At 36.9% G+C, this 23,399-nt stretch overlaps 1 protein-coding gene across 1 annotated transcript in view; it reads left to right on the forward strand.

Moving 5' to 3' along the window:
• Positions 1-23,399, forward strand: part of lft (Limb expression 1 family member lowfat) — a 302,779-nt gene that overhangs the window by 56,448 nt on the left and 222,932 nt on the right. The window lies entirely within an intron of this gene.

The following is a 23,399-nucleotide window of genomic DNA, read 5'->3' on the forward strand; positions in this document are numbered from 1 at the left end:
TTTAATGGCGATTCTTTGACACGTTGATACAGAGATGGTCATTTTGCAGACGGGGTTACTGTCACTATTCTCAAAGAAGCTCAAGCTTACCAATTTCAATTAGGATTACACTATCCCAGGATTGCACACATTCGAAATCGTGCTCGACTTTCTGAATAAGACTTGTACTAATTTCAACAAGGTTAAAGCTATCTCAGGTTCGGCATTCTCAGTGAGGGTCGAGTAGTGTTGTAAAGGGTCGGAAAAATAAAAAAAAAGGGTTTTTACGGTTTTTTCCCCCAGGGTCATTGAACAAATGGAAAATCATTAAAAAAAACTACTCTGAAGTTTTAAAAATCTTTTTGACAGTTCTTTGTTACAAAGTCATTGTAAAACTAAGTTTGGGTATCATTTTTTTTTATATTTCTCTTCCATACAATTGTGTAACCTACTGTTATTGCTGCCTGGGATGGAAATCATTCTCTGTCTCTATTCGCTCGAAACATACATACAAAAACGTATTCAAAGACAATAATAATTTGTTCGTGGAAGCAAAGATATAGAGTTTTTCTTTAACTGAGGACTTTACTGTAGAGACTAATTATTTCCTTTTCACATAAAAAATTGATTAACTATTATAATTTTAGGTACTTTGCTTTTGCTAATGTACTGTTAGTAGTATTATACTTACAATTCAGAATGTTTTAGAAATTAAAATGTTATTTGCGTATATACATCTTATAGATGAACGATGTGAAAATTATTCAGTTTCGTTCAGACACTTGTGATAGTAACATTTTGCAACAAACGTTACTGGGCCTATACTCACTGAGTGAATAACACACTGAAGTTAATCTATCTATTAACATGCTAGGTTTACATGTTTGTCGCCAATCCTTTCGGCAATGAGATCTCGAAAACCACACGTGCTAGAAACGTGTCGTTTTCGCTGGTCGATTCCAAATTTTATTTAGATTGTCCAGTTCTTATTCAAATTTTCAAAAACCGTGTCGTTATTGTTCTGTTCAACATTTTAGGGACCGTTTTGAGCCCATAAGATTACCATTGTTGGAGCCGAAATTATAGTGTTAGGCAACCAGTAGAGAAGTTACGTATGGAGGGTTGACGGACATTGCAGGCGCTTTGCTTAAATCGGAATTACAAAGCCTGTTGCATGCTGGCAACTTCAAAGGCTTCAAGAGACGCAATGAGGCGTATCGGACGGATATTGATTTTCTAGGGGAAAAAATATTTTCACTTGATATCGTGTAACTTCTACAAATTTGCCACAAACTCACTCCAACATCTATACATAGAAATTCACTTCCTTTGTGAGTTTCTTATCCTTTACTTGTGTGAGTAAGGAGACACGCACAGTGGGAAGGAGATTCATGGTCATAACAGAACGATGCGCTGAGTGGACAGCGCAGGCTCAGCTAGTCTATATAATAAAATGCTAGGTTTATATGTTTGTCCCTAATCCTTTCGATAATGAGATCTCGAAAACCACAAGTGCTAGAAACGTGCCGTTTTCACTGGTCGATTCCAAATTTTGTGTAGATTGCCCAGTTCTAATTGAATATTTAAAAAAAAAAAAAAAAAAAAACATGGCCGTTATGACATTTTTAAGGGTACACTGGAGGTGTTGATTTTTTTTTTTTTTTTTAAAGTAAAGCTTCATTTCCTATCAGTTATACATTCCAACACTACATAGTTCTACACAGGGGTTGTTTATCTCTCTCAGGCGTTTGTTTCACAGCCAAATGATAATAAAAACGAGGAATAACCATTTCTCCAGTCTAAGATGAATCTTTATTGTTTGGAGTGTTTTGCCCAATGAACACCATATATAACTGACATTATAATTAATTATGTATGTAAAGTGTTTCTTTATTACATACTGCATGCAAGAAGAAAGAAAACACTGATCGTACATGAATTAGAAACTCCAACTGGAAGTAGGCTCAATCTTGCAACTGGTACAAGATATTGAAAATGTAATCGGGAAAATCACCCCTTGCCGATTTTAGTGAAGACATCCTTCATTTGTATCTGTAAAGGGACATGTATAGATGTTGTGAGGATTGACAAGAAGATTTATGCTCATATGTGAATGATGCGCTGTGTAGAGAGCGTAGGTTCAGCTGGTTAACTTTAAAATTGCAGTATTGTTCAAATTGTCGTTGCCATCATAGCTTGAAAAGTCTTGTACTTTTTATTTGAAACACATTTCCTATAAACATTTTATACCCTCCTGTGAGAGTACAGCCTTTTAAAGAAAAGCGTGTAACTAGATTTTTTTGAAGAGTTTTCTTATATGGTGTTCTTTGCATTTATCCGAAATACATACGAATTCATAAAATATCCCCTTCATTTCTACTTAGTATTTGTAGTATTAATGATAACTGAAAGCCAGGAAAAACTTTACTCAAGATGGCTGACCTGAAAAAGGTGTTACACCTTTTCGATCGAATGTTCCCACCGGGAATCGAACCCACAAGGACATAATCGTGATATGTAAAACTAAAAATTTGATTTCATTTCATTTTCTTACTATCAAGCGATAGAAGTTGAATTTTTTACCAATCTGATTTCTCTTTAGAGCAGCCATTAAGAATCCAGCTTCTTAATTTCCAGATTTCTATATACCACATGTTTTTTTTTTTTTTCTGAACGACGAAGGTCTATCTTATCCTTGTTATATTGGTCAGTGGTTCCATCTAGTTGCGTTTTAAAGTAATAATTGGCCTGGCTAGAACCTAGCTCCCAATAGAACACTCAGACAAAATATCCGATAATAGGAAGTACCACGAAATCCTACGCAAAATACGACCAAGCTAAGCAGATGCTCATCTGAAGATTTTTTCCCAATTTCAACCTTTATTATTCTTCATTCGATTTAGTGTGTTGCAAAGAAAAATAATTGGCAAAGATCTGCATCTCCTTTAAAAAAAAAAAAAAAAAAAAAAAAAAAGAATCATTTCGTGGTGTGACCGTGCCAAAGCAAATTCACTGAAAGAACTGTGACCCTGCTACAGTAAAGGTGGAGGAAAAGTTTTTTTTCTTTTCCTTTCTTAAATCGCAAAATGTGTGAAGCGAGTGATGGGAAGATGAAGTTAAAAAAATAATAATAAAAGGCGCGGATGGCCGCTGCAACAACAACAAGAGGAACAGCCCGTAACTAATCCGCTATTTACAAGGAGCAATCAGTTTGGAGGTCGAGGGTCAGGGATCTCACCTGCTCAACAAAGGAGCATCGCATTGTCCTCAGCCAAAACCACTCCCCTGGTCTATTGGCGGCTTAAAAAAAAAAAAAAAAGATTTTACGATTGGGCTTCCTTCCTCTTCTCTCATCTGAAAATCTTCCTTTTAAAAACAGCTGTTTTCTACGACTTTTTTTTTTTTTGTTTCTTTTTTCAGGAACAAGTTTACTTCCCCGTTACCTTCATATAACACCTCCTATCAGATCAGAAGTTTTCCCTAAATTGCTCATTCAATAATTGTCAGAGTACAGTGATTAATTTATATGTTGTACGCTATTCATATCGATTAGATTGGATTGTAAAATACTTGGCAATAACTCCGATTTTAAAAGAAGAACAAGGACGCGGCCAGTTTCATATCGAAGGTTTTTTTTTTCGTGATAGAGTAAAAATGATGATTGTCAAGCGGTGACGACGGTAGCTTTAATTACTCAAGAGGGGGGAGAGAGGTGGAGGGGGAGAGACATTTGAGGGGGGCAGTTATTTTTTATACTCAAGGGAGACATTCGGGGGACGATCCCACTGGAGGACGCTCGCCTATTTGCTTTCTCTGAAATGTCATCGCTGTTGACTAATCATTCTGCTTTTAGTCTGGTGTGAAAAATCCTAACAAGCGTAAGTTAGCGGCTAGCGTTCTTGTTTCGCATTAGGAGGGTTCCAGTTTCGAACCTCACGTTTGGTCATTTTCACTGAGTTTCTTAGGATTTTTTTTTTCTCCGGAATGGAATCGTTAAATATACCTATAGGTCCTTCCACGTATACACGTAGCTATGAGGTGTGATGTTTGATTATTTTACTCTTCAATTGTCATGCATTCTGTAGTTTTGTTAACTCTAATTCTTTAGTTCATTAAAATAACATTTTACTTGATTTTTAATACATTTAAAACCTAATCAAATGAGCACGTAAGAATGTTCCAGTGAGAGGATGAGTGAGGTTTAATTATTTTTGTGTATTCCCATATGAAAAATTCTTCTTTAGTTATCTTTGTGTATACCCATATGAAAAGTTCTTCTTTAATTACCGTTGTGTATACTCATATGAAAAATTCTTGTTTAATTACCTTTATGTATACTCATATGAAAAATTCTTCTTTACTTACCTTTGTGTATATCCATATTAAAAGTTCTTTAATTACCTTTGTGTATACCCATATGAAAAATTCTTCTTTAATTACCTTTGTGTATACCCATATGAAAAGTTCTTTAGTTACCTTTGTGTATACCCATATGAAAAATTCTTCTTTAATTACCTTTGTGTATACCCATATGAAAAATTCTTCTTTAATTACCTTTGTGTATACCCATATGAAAAGTTCTTCTTTAATTACCTTTGTGTATACCCATATGAAAAGTTCTTCTTTAATTACCTTTGTGTATACCCATATGAAAAGTTCTTTAGTTACCTTTGTGTATACCCATATGAAAAATTCTTCTTTAATTACCTTTGTGTATACCCATATGAAAAATTCTTCTTTAATTACCTTTGTGTATACCCATATGAAAAATTCTTCTTTAATTACCGTTGTGTATACTCACATGAAAAGTTTTAATTTAATTACTTTTGTGCACACTCATATGGACAGTTTGTTTCTTTAATTCTCTTTGTTTATACCCATATGAACTGGCGTTGCTTGCGCACGAGACTTGTGAGTTGTATTGTTCACAAGACGGGAAATTTTCAAAATCGAGACGTGACTTGAAACATGACAAATGTCTCGTTTTAGAGACGAGACGAGATTTTTTTCTCATGTCGTGGTCAACACTAGTTCACCCAAGTCATAGGCCTCATTCACTGCTTTAGTGTTACATTATTCTTGGTATAAAAATTATAAAAAAAAAAAAAAAATCAATGAAATGATTGTTAAGAACACAATGAAGAATTTTTATCAATGTTTAAAGATCTGCAAGCCATTACAGAATAAAAGCCAATAATAAATATGGCTTACATGTTATTATATCACACCCTTCGTGGACCTCTTGTGTGGACGCGGAAGAATTCTGATAACTTCTACATAAAATTAAGAAGAAAAATTAAGGACGTAAATTTCCAGGAAAGAAGACGAGAACAGAAATAATTCTTCGTGAATCAAAATGAGATAAAACTTCGACAATAATTTACGAGAAGAGTCTAGAAAACCTTATTCCCTGTCTCGTCTCATGAGTAACACTACTAGTGAACTATCTTGTCTCATCTCGACCTAATGGGGGCGCGCTGGCTCAGTGGTCCCAGGTTCGATCCCAGCTCGCACCGTGTGGACTTTGTGGTGGACAAACACCGTGCTCGTGGGTTTTATCGCGGTTCTCCCGTTTCCTCCCACTTTCTTCATTCCACCATTTCACTCATCTCTCATCATCACCGTCTCCTTTAGCCTAATCGGCATAACCGTGGGACGTTTAACTTAAAGATTTCATTTCATTTTCATCTCGACCTAAAAATGTACTTCTTTTCTTAGTTTCAAGATTTTTTTCCTCCCCTTTCCTTTGAACCTTTAATTTTGTATTTTGTTATATCGATTCTCATAATTGGGGGTTATAAGTAGTTTTTGTATCTTTTTTTCTTTTTTAAAGATATTTCATCACTAAGCAAGACCATCTGTATTTTTCAGTTCAAGTGGTTCAGTTGATTTTGAGTTTAACGTCCCTTTCAGCAGCGAGGTTATATGAGACGGATTAACATGGAATTCGAAACACATGAGCTCCCGCCGGGAATAGTACCCGGGTCTCCCACGCCAAAGGCGCTCGCTAACCGCTTAGCCACGCAGGAGTTAGAGTTCAAATGGTTGTTTCAGAATTAAGTGGAGATGAAGCTCAAAGGATGAGTTTCCCGTTATTAGCATAATCTAACAGGTAACCAATCTCGTGTTAGCATCAGATATGATGTTGTGCAATCGAGCTTCGTGCGGGTTCAGACTCGCTAATCTCTCTTAGACTCACACACGCTAGTTCAGACTCTCTTGAGTTCGAGCTCTGGTTTGCAATTCTTGGAGAGATTCGCGCTAGCTGGATCTTGTCTTGCTACTATGTACCTCACTGGACTCGCGTTCGCTATCTTCAATTCAGGTCGTACTCGCTCGTGCTCGTGCTTAAGCTTACTATGTTAATTAAAATACTCCTTTAAGAACGCCAAATCCATCTTCTTTCACAATTTAAGAAAAAGAAAGAAAAGAAAAGAAATGCAAGTCTGGTAGCGTGGTCATGTAATGCAGTTCTTTGTAAGACAGTTTGATGCGGAACGGCGTACTACGAGGGTCGATCTTGCTACGATGGTCTGTGCACCCGCCAAGTGCACAGAATACAAGCCCACGTTAACAGTAGGTGCCGTTCTTCATGGTATTGCACAAGAAACGAGACAGCATGTTCAACTTCGTCCCAAATTTCCCAAATTTCGTCTCATGTGCAACACTAGCCCTTCATAACCTCGGCATCGCATAAAAGCTTCAAACAAATCACATGTACGGGGTAAAAAGAAGAAACGAAAAAGAAATATGAATTGGATGTATAGAATATTTGTAATGTTTCTCTACACAGAGCACAGAGTATCTTTAGACATATCACATAAAGCTTTTTAAGCATATTATATTATAACCAAATAATCATGGGCGTCTCTGGTGGGGGGACGAGGGAGACGCGTCCCCCAATATTTTGAAGTACAAAATATTCAATATTTTTTTCTAATTTAATTTATTTGCTAACGACAGAGTACCATATAAATAATAGGCCTAATAATAATAATAATAATAATTTAGAATATAATATTCAGGCTGTGAAACGATTATAACAGAGTTCTTGATATACCTTAGGGGGTCCGTGAAGGTAAGCAAAAAGGTAACACATGGAATCGAAGATAATAAACAGATTGGCCTAGGTAGTATCATTTAAATCTCTTTTTTTTTCTGTCCCCCCAAATTTTACATACCAGAGACGCCAGTGCAAATAATGCAGTTTCACTGAACGCACACTCCTTGCATTTTTAGTGAAAATCTTTGAGAAAGGGATGCGTAGAACTTTTCATGTTCTTGTATTCTGGAGAGCATCTGTAAAAAGTTATCTCGTGTGGACTAGAACATCTTTGTTCTCACATGACATTGATAAAAGAAACCAGCCGAGTGTGAACGGTTGCTTTGTTGATAACACGTATTATATAATGATATGAAAGAAAGAATGCTAATTTCCCTGTCAGAAGTGCACCGCTATCTACAACAATATATCTACGCTGCTAAACACATAAAAGATAATATTGAAGAATAGTATCTTCAACAAGAGAAGAAACCAGCTTGGTGAATAAGCTCGCTATGCATTGTGTATTCAGCTGCCTTAACGTGTGTTAGAAGTCAGTTTTGAAATCTTCTTGAAAAATCTTGACCTACGATAATTTCGTTATTTACATGGCAGCCACGAAGAGAGCTAAGAATGCAAGAGAGCCGCCCAGGGCTCCAACAGCGAAATTCCAAATAGAAACAAGACTGATAACTGCTAGTTACATACTATCCATTGGCAAAAAGGAATACATATTTTGCTGTTCAAGGCCATAAAGCAATAAGTGGAGGAACCAGATGTACTGGATGGAACTAACTTTTTCTGCTGCACCCTCCTCCCCTTTCCCTCTTCCTCATTCGTCTTGTTTCATAACTCTTCCTTGATTTTTTTTCATAATTTATTTTTAATTGAGTGCTACAGGCCACATGCTATGTAAAGCACTGTCCGTTTTTAAACTTCTTTTCGGACGTTGTCCTTAACGTCATGGGTTGACTTTTTTTTTTTCAAACACTGTCTCTTGACTTTTTACGTTGATTTTGAAGATGTTTCAGACACTGACTCTTGACTTCATGAGTTAATTATGGAAATTTTTCAAACATTGTCTCTTAATTTATTGGGTCGATTATGAAGAGTTTTTAAACATCGTCTTTACTTCGTGGGTTGATTATTGAGTTGTCTCTTGATTTCTTGAGTTATAGGAATTTTTTAAACAATATCTCTTGACTTCAGGTTGATTATGGAGATTTTTCAAACGTGTTCTCTTAATTTCGTGGGTCGATTATAGGACAGTTTTCACAAATCAAGTCTTCATTCCTTAGGTTGATTATCGAGTTTCAAATGTTGGCTCTTGATTTCTTGAGTTATAGAAATTTTTCAAACACTATCTCTTGACTTCCTGGGTAGATTATGAAGATTTTTCAAACAGTTTCTTGACTTCTTGGGTTGATCATGGAATTTTTTTCAAATATTGTCTATTTGACTTCTTGGGTTGATTATAACATATGTCAAATAATGCAGTTTCACTGAACGCACGTGCAGTTACTCCTTGTATTTTTAGTGAAAATGTTTGAGAAAACATTGCTTCTTAACTCACTGAGTTGATTGTTTATCGAAACACTTTCTCTTGACTTACTGTGTTGATTATTGTTTTTCAACCATTGTCTCTTGACTTCTTGAGTTGATTATAGAGCTTTTCAGCTATTTCTATTGTCTCTTGACTTCTTGAGTTGATTATAGAGTTTTTCAAACATTGTCTGTTGATTTTTTGAGTTGATTATAGAGATTTTTCAAACGTTGTCTCTTGACTTCTTGAGTTGATTATGGGGATTTTTCAAACGTTGTCTCTTCATTTCTTGAGTTAATTATGAAGATTTTTCAAACATTGTTACTTGACTTCTTGGGTTTATTAAGGATATTTTTAAAACATTGTCTCTTGACTTCTTGAATTGGTTATGGAGATTTTTCAAACATTGTTTCTAAACTTCTGAGTTAATTATGGAGATTTTTCAAACATTGTTTCTTGATTTGTTGGGTTTATTAAGAAGTTTTTTCAAACATTTTCTCCTGACTTCTTGAGTTTTATCCACCAGTGTGGTAAAACCAATTCACAGTGTACATTTAAAATGTGATTATGATCATAGAGACACCATCGTGTATTTGCAGGATCGAAAATGAACCTTGGAATATTCTCCTTATATTTAAGTGGTCTTAAATCCGTCAAACATGGTAACTTATTTTATAGGTTTGTGGTAACCTGTTTATATCATTATAGAGTTTCAAAAAGTTCCCATTTGGTTAAAAAGGTAAAATATAGACCTGGAACTAGAGACCTGCACGAGCCGAATTTTTCGGCCCGAGCCCAATCCAGCCCGAACGTACCTAGGCCCGGCCCAGCCCGGGCCCGAAAAGTTTTGGAGATTTTCGGCCCGAGCCCGGCCCGGCCCGATAAGTTTTTTAAAATTCTTGGCCCAAGCCCGGCCCGGCCCGGGCCCGATAAATTTTAAAAGTTTTTGGCCCGACCCCGGCCCGATATTTTTTTTTAAAATTAGCTCGAGCCCCAATCTTTCTCAAAATTTAGTACTAAATTTGACCTAACCTCAGAAACATTTACTAAACTCTGGTTCACAACCTGACGCTTGCCTCCCGAATGGTACCATTGCCTCCTAGAACTTTGCCTGTCATCGAGAGAACAAAAACTCTAGTCCCTGTAACAAAAATATAACTTAATTGATTTTTAGCATAAAGTGAAGATGGCAATATTGTTTAGCGACAGGCAAAACATTCCCACCCCTTCTTGTTATATTTTGAGTTCAGTGAAGGTCAAGGTCAGAGCTTAATTTACCGCATAATGCCTGTAATCCTTTATAGTGAAAGTGGAGCCGCTAAGCAACACAAACTGTAAATAGCTATTGCATTCGTTGTAACATTTTTCACGGACACACTTCTTCAACGTTTGGCTTTATTCCAATTATTGTTTAACGAAAGTCAATAATTATTAAAGAATTGCAATTGATCGGCCCCAGCCCAGCTCAACCTGAAGAGAAATCAGTGTCGGCCAGCCCAAACCCGGCCCGGCCCAAAGAAATAACACTGTCGGCCCGCCCAAGCCCGGCCCGGCCCAAAGAAATAACAGAGTCGGCCCGCCCAAGCCCGGCCCGTGCAGGTCTCTACCTGGAACAATGTCTGATCTGAAATCGACATGGAGCTTTGAAACATTGTTCCTAATTTCTGAATAGGTGATTATGCAATTTCAAATGACACGATAACAAAATATTTTAACATCAGGCCGAATTCTCATTAACATCGTTGTGACTTGGAATTATGAATTTAATTCCAAGTAGTGACATATTATTAAAAAAAAATATTGCTTATCCTGTGAAATAATATATAATTGACAAATGTCTCGCAAAAACTCAGATTTTTTTTTTTTTTAATCCCTATGCATGGTATTTTCTCGTATCACTAGACGTTCACTAGGTGGATCACTAGGTGTTCCCAGTACTATGCTAAACGCTGCTTAAATAGTGTGGCGTTGCCAGATAGTGTCGAGTGTTAACTTATGCCAGATAATACAAGAAGTAATCATGGAATTCTGCTTGGATACTTACTAGAGAAATTAGTTTTCGACTCTTATCGCAATTCCGCTTCTCGAACTGCGACGCTAGAATCCAGGAATTTTCTTATTGTAAATACTACAGTAAACGTACAAATTTGGCAACAACGCATTAAGGCGTTGTGCGCAAGTTTCGACTCAAAATCTATTTCATTAAATGTAAATTAATATTTAAATAAAATATGAAACGTAACACGAAAAATGGTCAAACAGTATTTCTATTTCATAATAAGATCGTTACTTTAAAATAGTTTACACATACAAATAAACATTTCTTAAAACTGAGCATTTCTTGTAAGATCTTAATGCAAGTGCCATCTTGTGTGCTCATTGTAAAACGAATCAAATATTTTCTTTTATTTGTTACATTTTTCGATATCAGGAGAGACAACCAAATGAATCAGTGTCCTGTGCTGTAGCTGAAACATTACTCTATCTTATAGTACAATATTTATAATATATAACGTTTCATTGCGCAGTAGTTAAGGCAAAGAGCTAAAAATATGTACTGACTTCCGGGTGGTGATCCACCTTAAGTTTCCGTCTCTTGACTTTCGCCCTATTGTGTTTCTACTAATGGCTTTTCCTCCAGTTCATGAGTCAGGGTACAAAAAATCCTTGGTTCTGTCTGAATTGGAATCAAAAACTCACTAGAAGTGGCTTTTCCCAAACGTACGCTGATATTGTTCTATGCTACGAAAGGGAAAGTGAATTTCTAGATTACTGTAAATGCGAAGAGTTAAATTCTTGTATGTACTGTAAACTTTTGTAAAACTTTTTTTAACAAACAAAAAAAAGCTCTTTCGAAGAAATTTTACATGCGAACGCTTTATTTTCAAAATAATGATACTAAACAGTCTTCTTTCTTCGCCCTAAAACGTACAATAACTTCAAAATTCTACTGCAGCATGTAATAGTTACGGCTGGTATATGGGTTTCAAGCCGAAAGGAAAATCTTCCACCTGAAAAAAAAAGTAAAAATAAAAATAAAAAAATTAAAGTTGACGATAAAAACTATGGACGATGTTCTGGCAACATGGTGCTGTGTTTATCTCTTTAAAAAATCCGCTAAGAGTCAACCATGCGTGAAGTTGCTTTTCCACAATAGCTTCTGGTAACTTCCTTTTAAAGGCGTTACCACAGACAGTTTTGCTGTATTTTCTTGCGATGCTGTATACTTCATTCACGTTAACAATATCATGGATGGCTTGGCTTAGCTTGACTTCTTACAGCTTAGGTAAGTCCAGTGAAAACAAGCCAGTGGCTCAAGCGAATTCCAGATAAAGCTAGTGGTGCTCTTCTCTGTAACTACCATATACATTTTAGGATATCCTCTACGAACTGATCACAACAGCAAATACACTAACAGTCAGAAAGATAGCACAATCTTCTAGGGTTTAATTCTGAAAAAAAAAAAAAAGCTTGATTTACACGATTTTGAGAAAAATATTTATAATTTAGTGAATTGAATACGTTAAACTTAGTGAACTACTCTGTAATTCTGCGTTGCTAAGGCCTGTGACAAAAATCTTGGCATTTCAGCTAAACGAATAAAACGCAAGCTCTGGCGCGACGTTGCCAAGTGGTAAAGGGGTGTGGCTATGGCTATGCAGACAAATTATAGCGCGATCAGGTCACAGGGGATATACGTGTATGTGTACAAAATAAACGTGGCAATACCGCTGGCCTCTCATTTGCTAGCAGCATTTAAAAGGGACTTGGAGCGCCGCCTTCAAATGCCAAGATGTTTGTCACGCCGTTTAGTAACAAATGATCGAGGACGAAAAGGGTACAGGAGAGATAAAATGAAACTCTAGTTTCTAAAATGAAAAATAATTAGTTCAGTGCAATTAGACCAAAAAAGGGTAAAACCCGAACATTAAAAAAAAAAAAACTTTTTTTCCAAAATGATCATGATACTCTATTTAGCAACTCAGAGAAAGTCCCAAAAAATCTCTCGTTGGGTTTGCCATATTGGGTAGCCTATTTCCAACGCCAAAAGTTTTCGTGGAAAACATAGCATTTACTCAACTGTCTATAATACAGGTTGTAAATACAGCAGAAATATAAACTATGCCTCATTGAAAATATATTTATTTAGTTGTTCTTATTATATGAAATTAAGGAAATTTACACTTCCCCAAAAGAAAAAAAGGGATATTTTACAAAATTTCTCAGAACAGAAGTAAAAATTTGAGTTTTTGGAACCTTATTAGTTATTACAATATTGTAGGAAGAAGAAACATAAAACATATGCAAAATTATTAGCTGCGCCCTTCTAAGTAAAACACTAAAAATACATAATATTTATATCTTCTTAAGCTGGGATTTTTGAATTAGATTCATGTAGTGCGTTAAATTCCCTCTCGATCCGTATTGCAAGATCTACTCTGCATCCACTAGTTTTGAGTGAAGTTATCAGTGGGTAGATATATGCAGAGGTTTCAACATTCTCTACAAACCTGGATTTTGGCTTTTTTTTTTTTTTTTTTTTTTTAGAAAGGAAAAACGGGAAATTTCCGATAATTTGAGGGAAACTTATATATAACATGTATCCGCAATCATTGGCTAATTTTTCTTTAATCAGAAAGTCAATTTCCATGTTGGGATTTTTTCCAGTGATTGTATTATTGATTAAATTTTTAAACAGACATAATAATCCACTTAGTCATCATCACCTTGGTTCATCTTGCCCAAGGACCTTCGCGTCAAAAACTTACATTCGGGCAGAACACTACATCATCATTACCAATTCAGCTAATTATCAGCTGGAACTAGAATCTATTTTACCAAAAGAATAATTCCAAAAGTTTATAAAGCACAGCTAATTCACAATTTAAAAAAAGTGAGAAGTTTTGGTGCGGAATTTTGAGTAACCTGACTCAGGACGAGGAATTTCACCTTCAACACTTGCTATATGGGTTCACTCCATATTTGCCTCTTCAAGAATAGTGAGAGCTGTGGAGAAACTCACTGACGTTATCTCCGCTTCCTCCGAACAGCATTTTGACTTGTGAGAGTCTCCTCAAACTCGTGACGCAAAAGATATTCTCTGTTTCATCAACTGGTTCCGGGAGCATAATCCATTCGAGAGATCACCCCAACGTGCATCAATATCTATTGGTTTGCTAGCTGATGAAAATGTAAAGGCATTAGAAGTTGGGCTTGCTGCTATGAAGGAGATTGAGGGAAAGCAACTCAGTGAAATTAATTTAAAACGCAAGTCAGGTGTGAAGTCTTTGGGCAATTTAACAAGATCAGTGACTGTGCGTAATGAAGCAATCTGGGTAAACCCAAACCAGCTTCTGTACCGCATGGTATGCACAGCTAGGTGTAAAGAAGAGTTGTCTGAGATCTTCAAATATGAACTGTTTGCATATCCTCCCTCCTTATTTGATGAAGAAGGTCTGATGAGGAAAGGTACAAAATCGTCGATAATTTCCGTTTTGTTCTGAACTTCGATTCAGAAAACAACAAGTAGTACCACAAAAGAAGATGTATCCTACATAGTTGATGGTGGATATCTGGATCGTGTTATATGGCAGCGTTCAGTCACGTTCAAAGAAATATGTTACCGGTACTGCATACGTTGTTACACATTACGGAGATGCTCTCGTCTTTTTTGATGGCTTCAGCGAAAATATGAGCACAAAAGATGAGGAGCATCTGCAGCGTGCAGGAAAGTCTTGCCACGTAGACATACACGTAGAAGATAATACCTACTGCTACTGTATGACAGGCTGACAACAAAATGAGATTTATCCATCTTGTGAGTAAGCATCTCCAGAAATTAGGATGCAAGACACTCCAGGTCAAGGCAACTGTTGATATGCTGATTGTAACCACGACTATTACAGAGGCCATGAAAGGCCTTCAAGTTATTTTGATTGGTGAAGATACAGATATGTTAGTTATTCTAGTTGCCCTTGCTCCACCAGAAACATCTTTGAAAATGATGCCAGGAACGAAGACCCACCCAGACAAGATTCACCACATTGGTGCTATTGAAGATGTTATAGTTGATACAAAGGACTTTCTTCTAATTGTATACGACTTCACAGTATGCAATTCTGTTTCGTCACTTTACCGAAAAGGCAAAATCACTGACTGCTTCCAAAAACTTACGGAGTAATAAGGAATTGAGAGAGAAACTAAGTATTTTCAATAATCGTCGAGTATCAAGTGACGCTGTGGCTAAAGCAAGTGAATCTTTCTTTTTGTTACTGTATGGGTCAAAAGAGATCGGTAACTTCAACATCTTATGTCGCCAACTACATGTGAAGATAATTGCGAAACAGCCTATACATTTGCAGTTTAATTTAGCTGTATTTCCGCCTACAACAGCAGCTGTTCGTGAGCATTTACTCTTAGTCTTTCATCAGGTGCATCAATGCTGTGGTGTTAATATGGACATTTACGCTGGAGTTGGAAGATAGTCAATGATTATCTACGTTCCATACCAACTTCGAAGTCCGCTGCTCCTGAAGCCTTGCTACATCTTATCTCGTATTCCTGCACCGACGACTGTAAAGAAGTTGTGAGTGCGGGAGAGGTATGTTAAAATGCTCAACCATGTGTATGTACTCGTAGGGCATGGATATACTAACAGGAACATAGAAGATGAAGTGGAAGTGGATGGAGATTTGCTAGTCCCCGAAAAGAAAGGTACCAGTGATATCGAAGAAGAGACATTTCAAGATGCTAAACATCCTCGTCTATAAATAGGCCAAGATTCAAGTAAAAATAAGTTGCTTTTAAATGAAAATTATCTAAGTTTGAAACCTTTACACAATAATTAGTTTTAGGACTTTTTCTAGATAAAACATTATGAGTTTTTATACGTTACTAAATATGATTTATTTCAACAATTTTGTATGCATGCCAAATTCCTCCAATTAATCTGGCATGCTAAGAATAGAGCAATTAAAAAAAACTCAATTTTTTTTATTTTTCCCTTCCCCAAAACAGTTAACATCGAAGTTTGTAAGAGATCATGAAGCCTATCCATTGATAAGTTCGCTCAAAACTTGTGAAAGCAGGGGTGAAAATTTTATAATATTTGGCCAAGAGGATATTTAACACATTTCGAACGTGAATCTGAAAATCTCAGTTTTAGAAGATATTAATATTATCTAGTTTTAATGTTTTAGTGAGAATTATATAGCCAACAATTCGCACATATTTTGTTTCTTCTTCCTACAATATTGTAGTAACTAATAAGAATCCAAAAACTCAATTTTTCACTTCTGTTCTAAGAAATTTTGTGGAATATCGATTTTTCCCTTTTGGGAATGTGTAAATTTCCCCAATTTTCACACAATAAGAACAACTAATTAAATAACTTTTCAACGAGGCATAGTTTATATTTCTGCTGTATTTACAACCTGTATTATAGCGAGTTGAGTAAATGCTATGGTTTCCCCGAAAACTTTTGGCGTTGCAATTGGAAATAGCCTATCCAATATGGCGGCCATAGTGACCAAACTCGACGCGGAATTTTTTGGAATTTTCTCTGAGTTGCTGAATAGAGTATATCAAGATCATTTTAGAATTTTTTTTCAGTTTTTTTAATCGAGTTTAAACCTAATTGCACTGTTTTACATCTAGTTTATTGTCACATGAATATGTCCTTAGGCTAGCCGCATATTGATTAAAAGGCATGACAACCAAACTGAGTCAGAGGAAGGCAAAATAGAATGCGGAGTAAGAGGCCTGAATGCATTAAATGTATGTTTCATTTATAACATTAGAAAGGCCTTTACCTAGCATGTGCTAGAGTGAGTAGACGGTACGAAGCTTTGTTCTATTGTTCACAATTTCCTGAACGTACTGAACAACAAATTGGCTGTCGTGTTCTCTTATCAATATGCGGTTAGCCTTAAACTAGTTGTGGAAAGATTGATAGAAATGTAGGACAAACGGAGGAACACTTTAAAAAAAAACAACGGACCTAATATTACCCATCACCTATGATCGAGATCGAATCAGGAACTTTTGTAATGGAGCTGAGCACTCTACTACTGAGCCACCATTTTTCGTAATCTCACTGCTGATGTCCGCTTTAAACCACAACACAGAAGTAATCTAATCTACTATATCCTGGCCGGTGAACGATGATTTCTGACAACTTTGCACAAGGCCACGGCGAGCGAGCAGAAGACAGCAGGTCAACCAACCTTAGGCTCAGAACCTGTCGCGTCTCCATGGTAACCACCGCACGTTGCCAAACTTTCACTCACCCTCAACGAGGAAGCAGATAATTCTCCCCTTGCGCGAGAAGCACATGGCAATACCGCACTCCTCGATCGTCCTCGCGAGCTGGACTGTCAGAAATCATCGTTCACCGGCCAGGGTATAGGAGCAGCAGACATATTCGACTAATCGCATTCTCATTGTAGAGAGTCTGTATTTACTTGTTTTGTACTTGCAGAAATAAAGTTTCTCAAAAATACCTTGTTGATTAACCTTTCAGAAATAATCGAATGATTAACGTAAGTCCTAGATTCGATTCCAGATGAGACCAAAATATTAACACAGCAGTTATGAGACAGTCGTGAAGCTTCTTGAATTAAGAGGTGATGGAGGAAGCCAGAATAAATAGAATTGGAAGCGGTTGCTCATTATGATTCACCCAATTAAATGTGCGTAGCGTAACAATTTGGTTCATAGACCTTTGTAGAATGTAGCGTCAGTGAGTTCAACTTCGCCACTTACATTAAAAAAAAAAAAAAAAAAAAGCGCTCTTTAGAGCAATATAAACTCTGATAATCACGCTACTTCATATATATGATGTGGAATGTGGATAGCTACCAATAAAGTCACCATCTTATATAATCCACTAGCGTGATCCTAATAATGATTAATGAACAATTTGCAGCAAGAAAAGCTACGTATCATTTTAGTTATAGGTAACCAACATATTTATGCTACCGTGTGGATTGCATAGAAGCGCTTGGGAATATTACATATTTAGAACGGGATATGAATATCCACCATTAAAGTCTCTATTATCCATGAAGATGTGTACGAATTGACTTCATTAACGAGTTTCAATAGTAGAAAATGGGATGTGAATAGCCACCGTTAAAGCACCGTGAAGGTGTTAACGGATTGACTTAATTAACGAGGTTTAATAGTAGAAAATTGGATGCGGATAGCAGGCACGTAGCCAGGATTTCGTAATAGGGGGGTCCGAGACATGAAGTACTGTAGTTATCACACCAGAGTTCGATTATTCTAAACTATTTTACTGGTAACATATATTGGTTCGTTTAGTCAGGATTTCGTAATGAAGAGGGGGGGAGTTTGACATGAAATATTGTTGTTATCACACCAGGGGCTTGATCAATTTAAAGTATTTTACTAGCAACATATATTAGTTTGTTAAGACTTTAAAATTAGGACATGTTAGTAAGCATTTTAGTAACAAACTATGAAGAAATCTCGAATAAAAGAATATTAAAAAAAAAGATTTGAAATGAAAATGAAATGAATTCTTTAAGCTTTACGTCCCACGTTTATGCCGGTTAGGCTAAAGGAGACGGTGATGATGAGAGATGAGTGAAAAGGTGGAATGAAGAAAGTGGGAGGAAACGGAAGAATCCCGAGAAAACCCACCAGCACGGTGTTTGTCCACCACAAAGTCCACACGGCGCGAGCTAGTATCGAACCAGGGAACCCAAGCACCGGAAGTGAACTCTCTACCACTGAGCCACCGCGCCCCAAAAAAAAAAAGAGAGATTTAAAAAAATATTTTACAATAACTACGTTCCTTCTGTTCATCCAAATATAACAATTTTCCTTTAATTATGACCTCAACTATTATAAAAACTACATATTCAATAATGTTTTGTAAAATATTTTACAATATCTGCGTTTCTTTCTTTGTTGAATTAAATATTAACAGAACTTGCTTTCTACATAACTTTTCTTGTTTCCATTATTCCGTCAACTACTGTCTGTTCCAAATGACAAGTTAAAGGATCAGTGGAAAACTGTTTCCGAAATTACATGTTTGATACTGCTGAGAAGCGATGATGAAAAATTATTTTTATTTTTAGCTTTTTTTTATTTTTAACGCTTATCCTTCCTATTTCTGGTTTCTTTTTGTTTCATCCTTCCTTATTTTTTTTATTTCTGGTCTCGAAGGGGGGGGGGTCCGGACCCCCCGGACCCACCCCTTGGCTACGTGCCTGCGGATAGCCACCGTTAAAGCACCATGAAGGTGTTAACGGATTGACTTAATTAACGAGGTTCAATAGTAGAAAATGGGATGTGAATAGCCACCGTTAAAGCACCGTGAATATGTTAACGGATTGACTTAATTAACGAGGCTCAATAGTAGAAAATGGGATGTAAATAGCCACCGTTAAAGCAATCGTTAGCTGTGAAGATGTTAACGGATTGACTCCATTAACGAGTTTCAATAGCAGAAAATGGGATATAAATAGCCGCCGTTAAAGCAACCGTTAAAGTTAACCATGAAGATGTCAACGGATTGCCCTCATTAATGAACTTGGCTGCGGTAATCGCTCTGGCCGTCTACTGTAAAAATATTTAAAAATAAGAAAAATAAAATAAAATAAAATAAATTGCTTTCCTTCAAGTATTTGGAGTAATGGATGGATATACTAATAGTACTTAGGTCATGATTAGGAATATGCTTTCTGGGTTTTCGTCATCTATGACCATATTTGTCCCTCACGTATAAGTGATGACGTCCCTCGGTGATCATACTATCCAAGGAAAGCAAACGAAGAAAGGATTGGGAAAGGAAGGATGTGACCTGGGATCTGTATCTTCGGTACAATTCCGGCATTTGCCTGGTGTGAATGAGCAAAACCCAGGAAAATCTCACTCAGAATGGCTGGTCTGAAAAAAACTTCGGACCCGGGACCACTCGCACCAAAAACGAGAGCGTTAATGACTACATTACGCGGGCCACACTATAATCTCGTAAGATCCACCAGCGTGATCCTAATAAAACTACTGTACATGGCAATATTCATATTGTGTTCTGTCCGAGCCTTCGGCCTGCTGTATATTCTGTAGGCCCGTTAAATAGTGCTTACTTAAAAAGCTCTGATTGTATATACAGTATTTAACACATTATTATTATTATTATTATTATTATTATTATTATTATTATTATTATTATTATTATTATTATTATTATTATTAGTAGTAGTAGTAGTAGTAGTAGTAGTAGTAGTAGTAGTAATACTAGTAGTAGTATTGAGGTAGCCCACCAACCACCCTATGTTCCATACCATTCAAGGACTTGGTTGTTAAATAAAGCAATAGCGCAGGTGTAGCGACATCTATTAGCATGGGTGTTCATTGTTAAAGTTAGCGTGATGCTCAGGCTGAAACATTTGTTACGTATGGTTAGGATGGTCTTCACATTGTTTCTCAATACATTTCTGGAGCTTGTTTCTCGTTTACCCTTAACATACGTATATTTGGAAGTTCGTGGTTATTACATGGTTCGGCAATATATATGTTTTCTATGTCACACTGTACAGCCAAAAATCACAAGGTGACTTTACCTAAGATCGATTAACGTGTTGGTCAGTTAGAAAGTATCTTTTGCCAGTCCATAGCACTTGTATGTCAACATTGGCTCAGAACTTTCAAGATAAATGTAGTGAAGCATTGTTCAACTGGAAGTTCCAGTCTGTATGATTGGGAATGGTATATTGTCTTCTGTTTACATATCCTAAGCATATCACACAAACGATGACGTGTTGGTTAGTTGACTGAAACTAAGGTTGTGACGCATTGCAAGCTTACATTGCAAGTCAACAAACTTGCATTTTACTTGATTAGAAAGTGTGTAAGCTAGATTCCAGTAACGAAGTTACATGAGGAAACATTGCATTCAGTGTCCCATTCAAGTTTGATGCAAGCGTTTTACGCTGGCGGCAAGTCAGTAATCAATGAATGAATGGACAGTGATGCTATGACGCTCTGCAAAGGATCTAAAGTATCGCTTGCAAATACAACAAAATGCAGATTGTATGAAATTACACGGTAAAAGGGAAAACGTAGAAAGCCAAAAGCCAAGCACACGCCAACTGGCCGAAAGCTTTCTTGCTACAGCTCACAGATGACGAGAAGAACCCTAGCAGAAGTATGACGTATGGGCTCGCCCAATTTTCGAACGGGGTTTTCAAATGGCACCACGGAATAGCACACAGATAACTACACGGAGTAGCAGACGACATCTAAGTATAGACCACACCTCAAAAACCGAAAATGGACTTGACCGTGTCATTGACCTTTCCCCGCTTCTCCTGTTTTAGGGTTCTTCTCGTCATCTGTAAGCTGTACTTGGGGCTAAACCGCAAGCAGGTGGCAGATACATCTCGCTCGCTCCCTGGCAACAATATAGCCTTCTGATTTACTAGCAGTGCCGGCTTCAAACCCCAAAACATTGTTCCTTAGAATAGTAATCGTGCCATTTCTTTTTTAAATAGCAGTACTGTCTATCAGTATTGTTGAAGTATATAGTGATTGACCACCAGACATTCTTAGCTTTTTTTTTAATGGTTAATTGTGATTCAGTTTTCTGTTCTCGTATGTTTGATGTTTAATCCCAATAGCATGGAAAGTGATAAGCTTCTATCCATGCATCCTTCCGTTTCCCGGCGGGAGCTCCTGTGGTTCGGATTCCACGTTAATCAGTAGGTCCCGTCTCATATAGCCTCGCTGCTGAAAAGGACGTTAAACTTAACCCAACTCAATGCATCCTTCCGCATCGTGAGAGTTCCATATAGTGTGACATAACATTTAAACCGATTTATTATTGATGTATATTGTGTAATGACTTCAGTATCCTTAAACGTTGGTAAATATGTTTCTTTGTGTTCATAGAATCACTTTATCTATTTATACTTTTACACTATGAATCATATAACAAGAAAACAGTGTTTGAGATCTAAGGACTTTGTTGTCAACGAGCCTCATGAAATTTCATGAAACTCCCGTCACGAATTTAATAAGCCAGTTATTGTATCGATTCTAGTCTCATTTTCAAGACGACTTCATCATCATCATCATCATCATCATCATATGTATTCTGCCATTATTGGCAAGTTACTTGCCGCAGCTGAGAAGCTTCCATTCTTAACGGTCTTCCGCTAACCTCCTCGTCTTCACGTACGATTTTTCTGTTTTGATATTATCCTTCAATTATATTCTTCTCCTTCTCCCTCTCCCTCTCTTTCCTGACACCATACCCTCTAGTACGTCCCTCATGATACAGTTCCTTTTTAGCCAATGTCCTAACCAGTTTCTCTTCTAAATAATATTTAAAACTGTTCTTTTCTTCTTCACCATTTCTAACACTCTCTCATTAGTTTTCCGCTTGATTCAGCCAATTCTCTTCATTCTTCTCCACACCCACATTTCGAAAACTTCAAGTCGTTTTTAATCATTTTTGCGTAATGTCCATGTTTCTGACCCAGACAGTACAATACTCCGCGTGAAGCATCTTTTTCTCAATTCTTTATTCAAGGTCTCACAAAACAGACTTTTCTTCCTTCTAGAGGCTTCTTTCGCCCTTCCTGTCCTTGCTTTTAATTCACTTTCACACTAGCACTAATAATACTACCCAGGTATCGACTAGCGTTCAACTATTGAACTTGATTCCGAGTGCAGGGTTTACTAATTTGGACTTTTCTACCCACGCATCGCTCTACGTATCCAAATCTGAAAGTGAATCAAGATCATAAGACACTACCACTCCATAAGTATTGCAAAAACTACATTATAAATAACTGTCGCTCTGTTTTTTTTTTAATAGAAAGAATAATAAAAAAAATGGGAGACAAAAAAAATCTTGCTTTACCTAAATAAGTCAAGAACTAGAAGAAATGGCCATATGTGCAGAGTTCAGTGAGAGAAAGGGGAAAGAGCGTGTCAGTAACAAGGGGAACCCCATCATTCACTGTTTTCAAGGATACAAGTACAAATTAGTAGAAGAAGATAGATGTTCACGATTTCGGCTTTTCGACAAAGGGAGAAACAGATTAAATCGAGTCTTTGTGTTGTGTACATCATTAATCGTAACTATCAGACTATAAACAGGTTGTAGAACGTCCAAAAACGAGAAAAAAAGCTATATCATTTTTAAAATATTTCGGAAACTTAGTCATTTTTTTCTTTCCAATATTCCTTAATTTTGCTTACTTAAAAAGAAATTAAAAGAGTATTTGTAAATGTTTCTCAGTAATAAAATTGCTCTATCACAGTGTAACTTTGAATTATATTAGACTGTTAAATGTTTTAAGTCGAAAATGAGAAAACTACAAGTACTGGCAACTCTGATGCTCTTTTGCGACTTGCGTGGACCAGTTGGGGCGGCCACGGGGCATCTCTCTCGTTCTTTTCTCCTCCTCCTCCTCCTTCTCGTCTTGTGGCCCCTCGCCCCTCGGCCCCCCTTAAACCAATAACTAACTACAACGCTTTCGTCTCGACTTGGCACGGCCCGTATCGGCACGGCAGGGGTCATTGACCCGGGCGGGCGCGGTACGAAACAAAGAACATGGCCAAAGCAGCAGTCGTAAGGAGGCGGGCAGGGTCGCGGTTAGGTCACGTGTAGGGTCAAAGGGCACAATGCTTAGCTACATCAGGCATCCCACTAGGGGCTGCCGATATTCAAACGAATGCCGGAGACGATTATTAGCACCTCAGGTAGAATCAATGATGCAGAAAGGAGTTATAATTTATCTCGCTAGTCATGCGGCGAAACGAAATGCTTTATAAACTCACTGTTTTTTTTCT

The sequence above is a fragment of the Thermobia domestica genome, chromosome 16, assembly GCF_964235325.1.
Source record: "Thermobia domestica chromosome 16, izTheDome1.hap1.1, whole genome shotgun sequence".
Taxonomy (NCBI): domain Eukaryota; kingdom Metazoa; phylum Arthropoda; class Insecta; order Zygentoma; family Lepismatidae; genus Thermobia; species Thermobia domestica.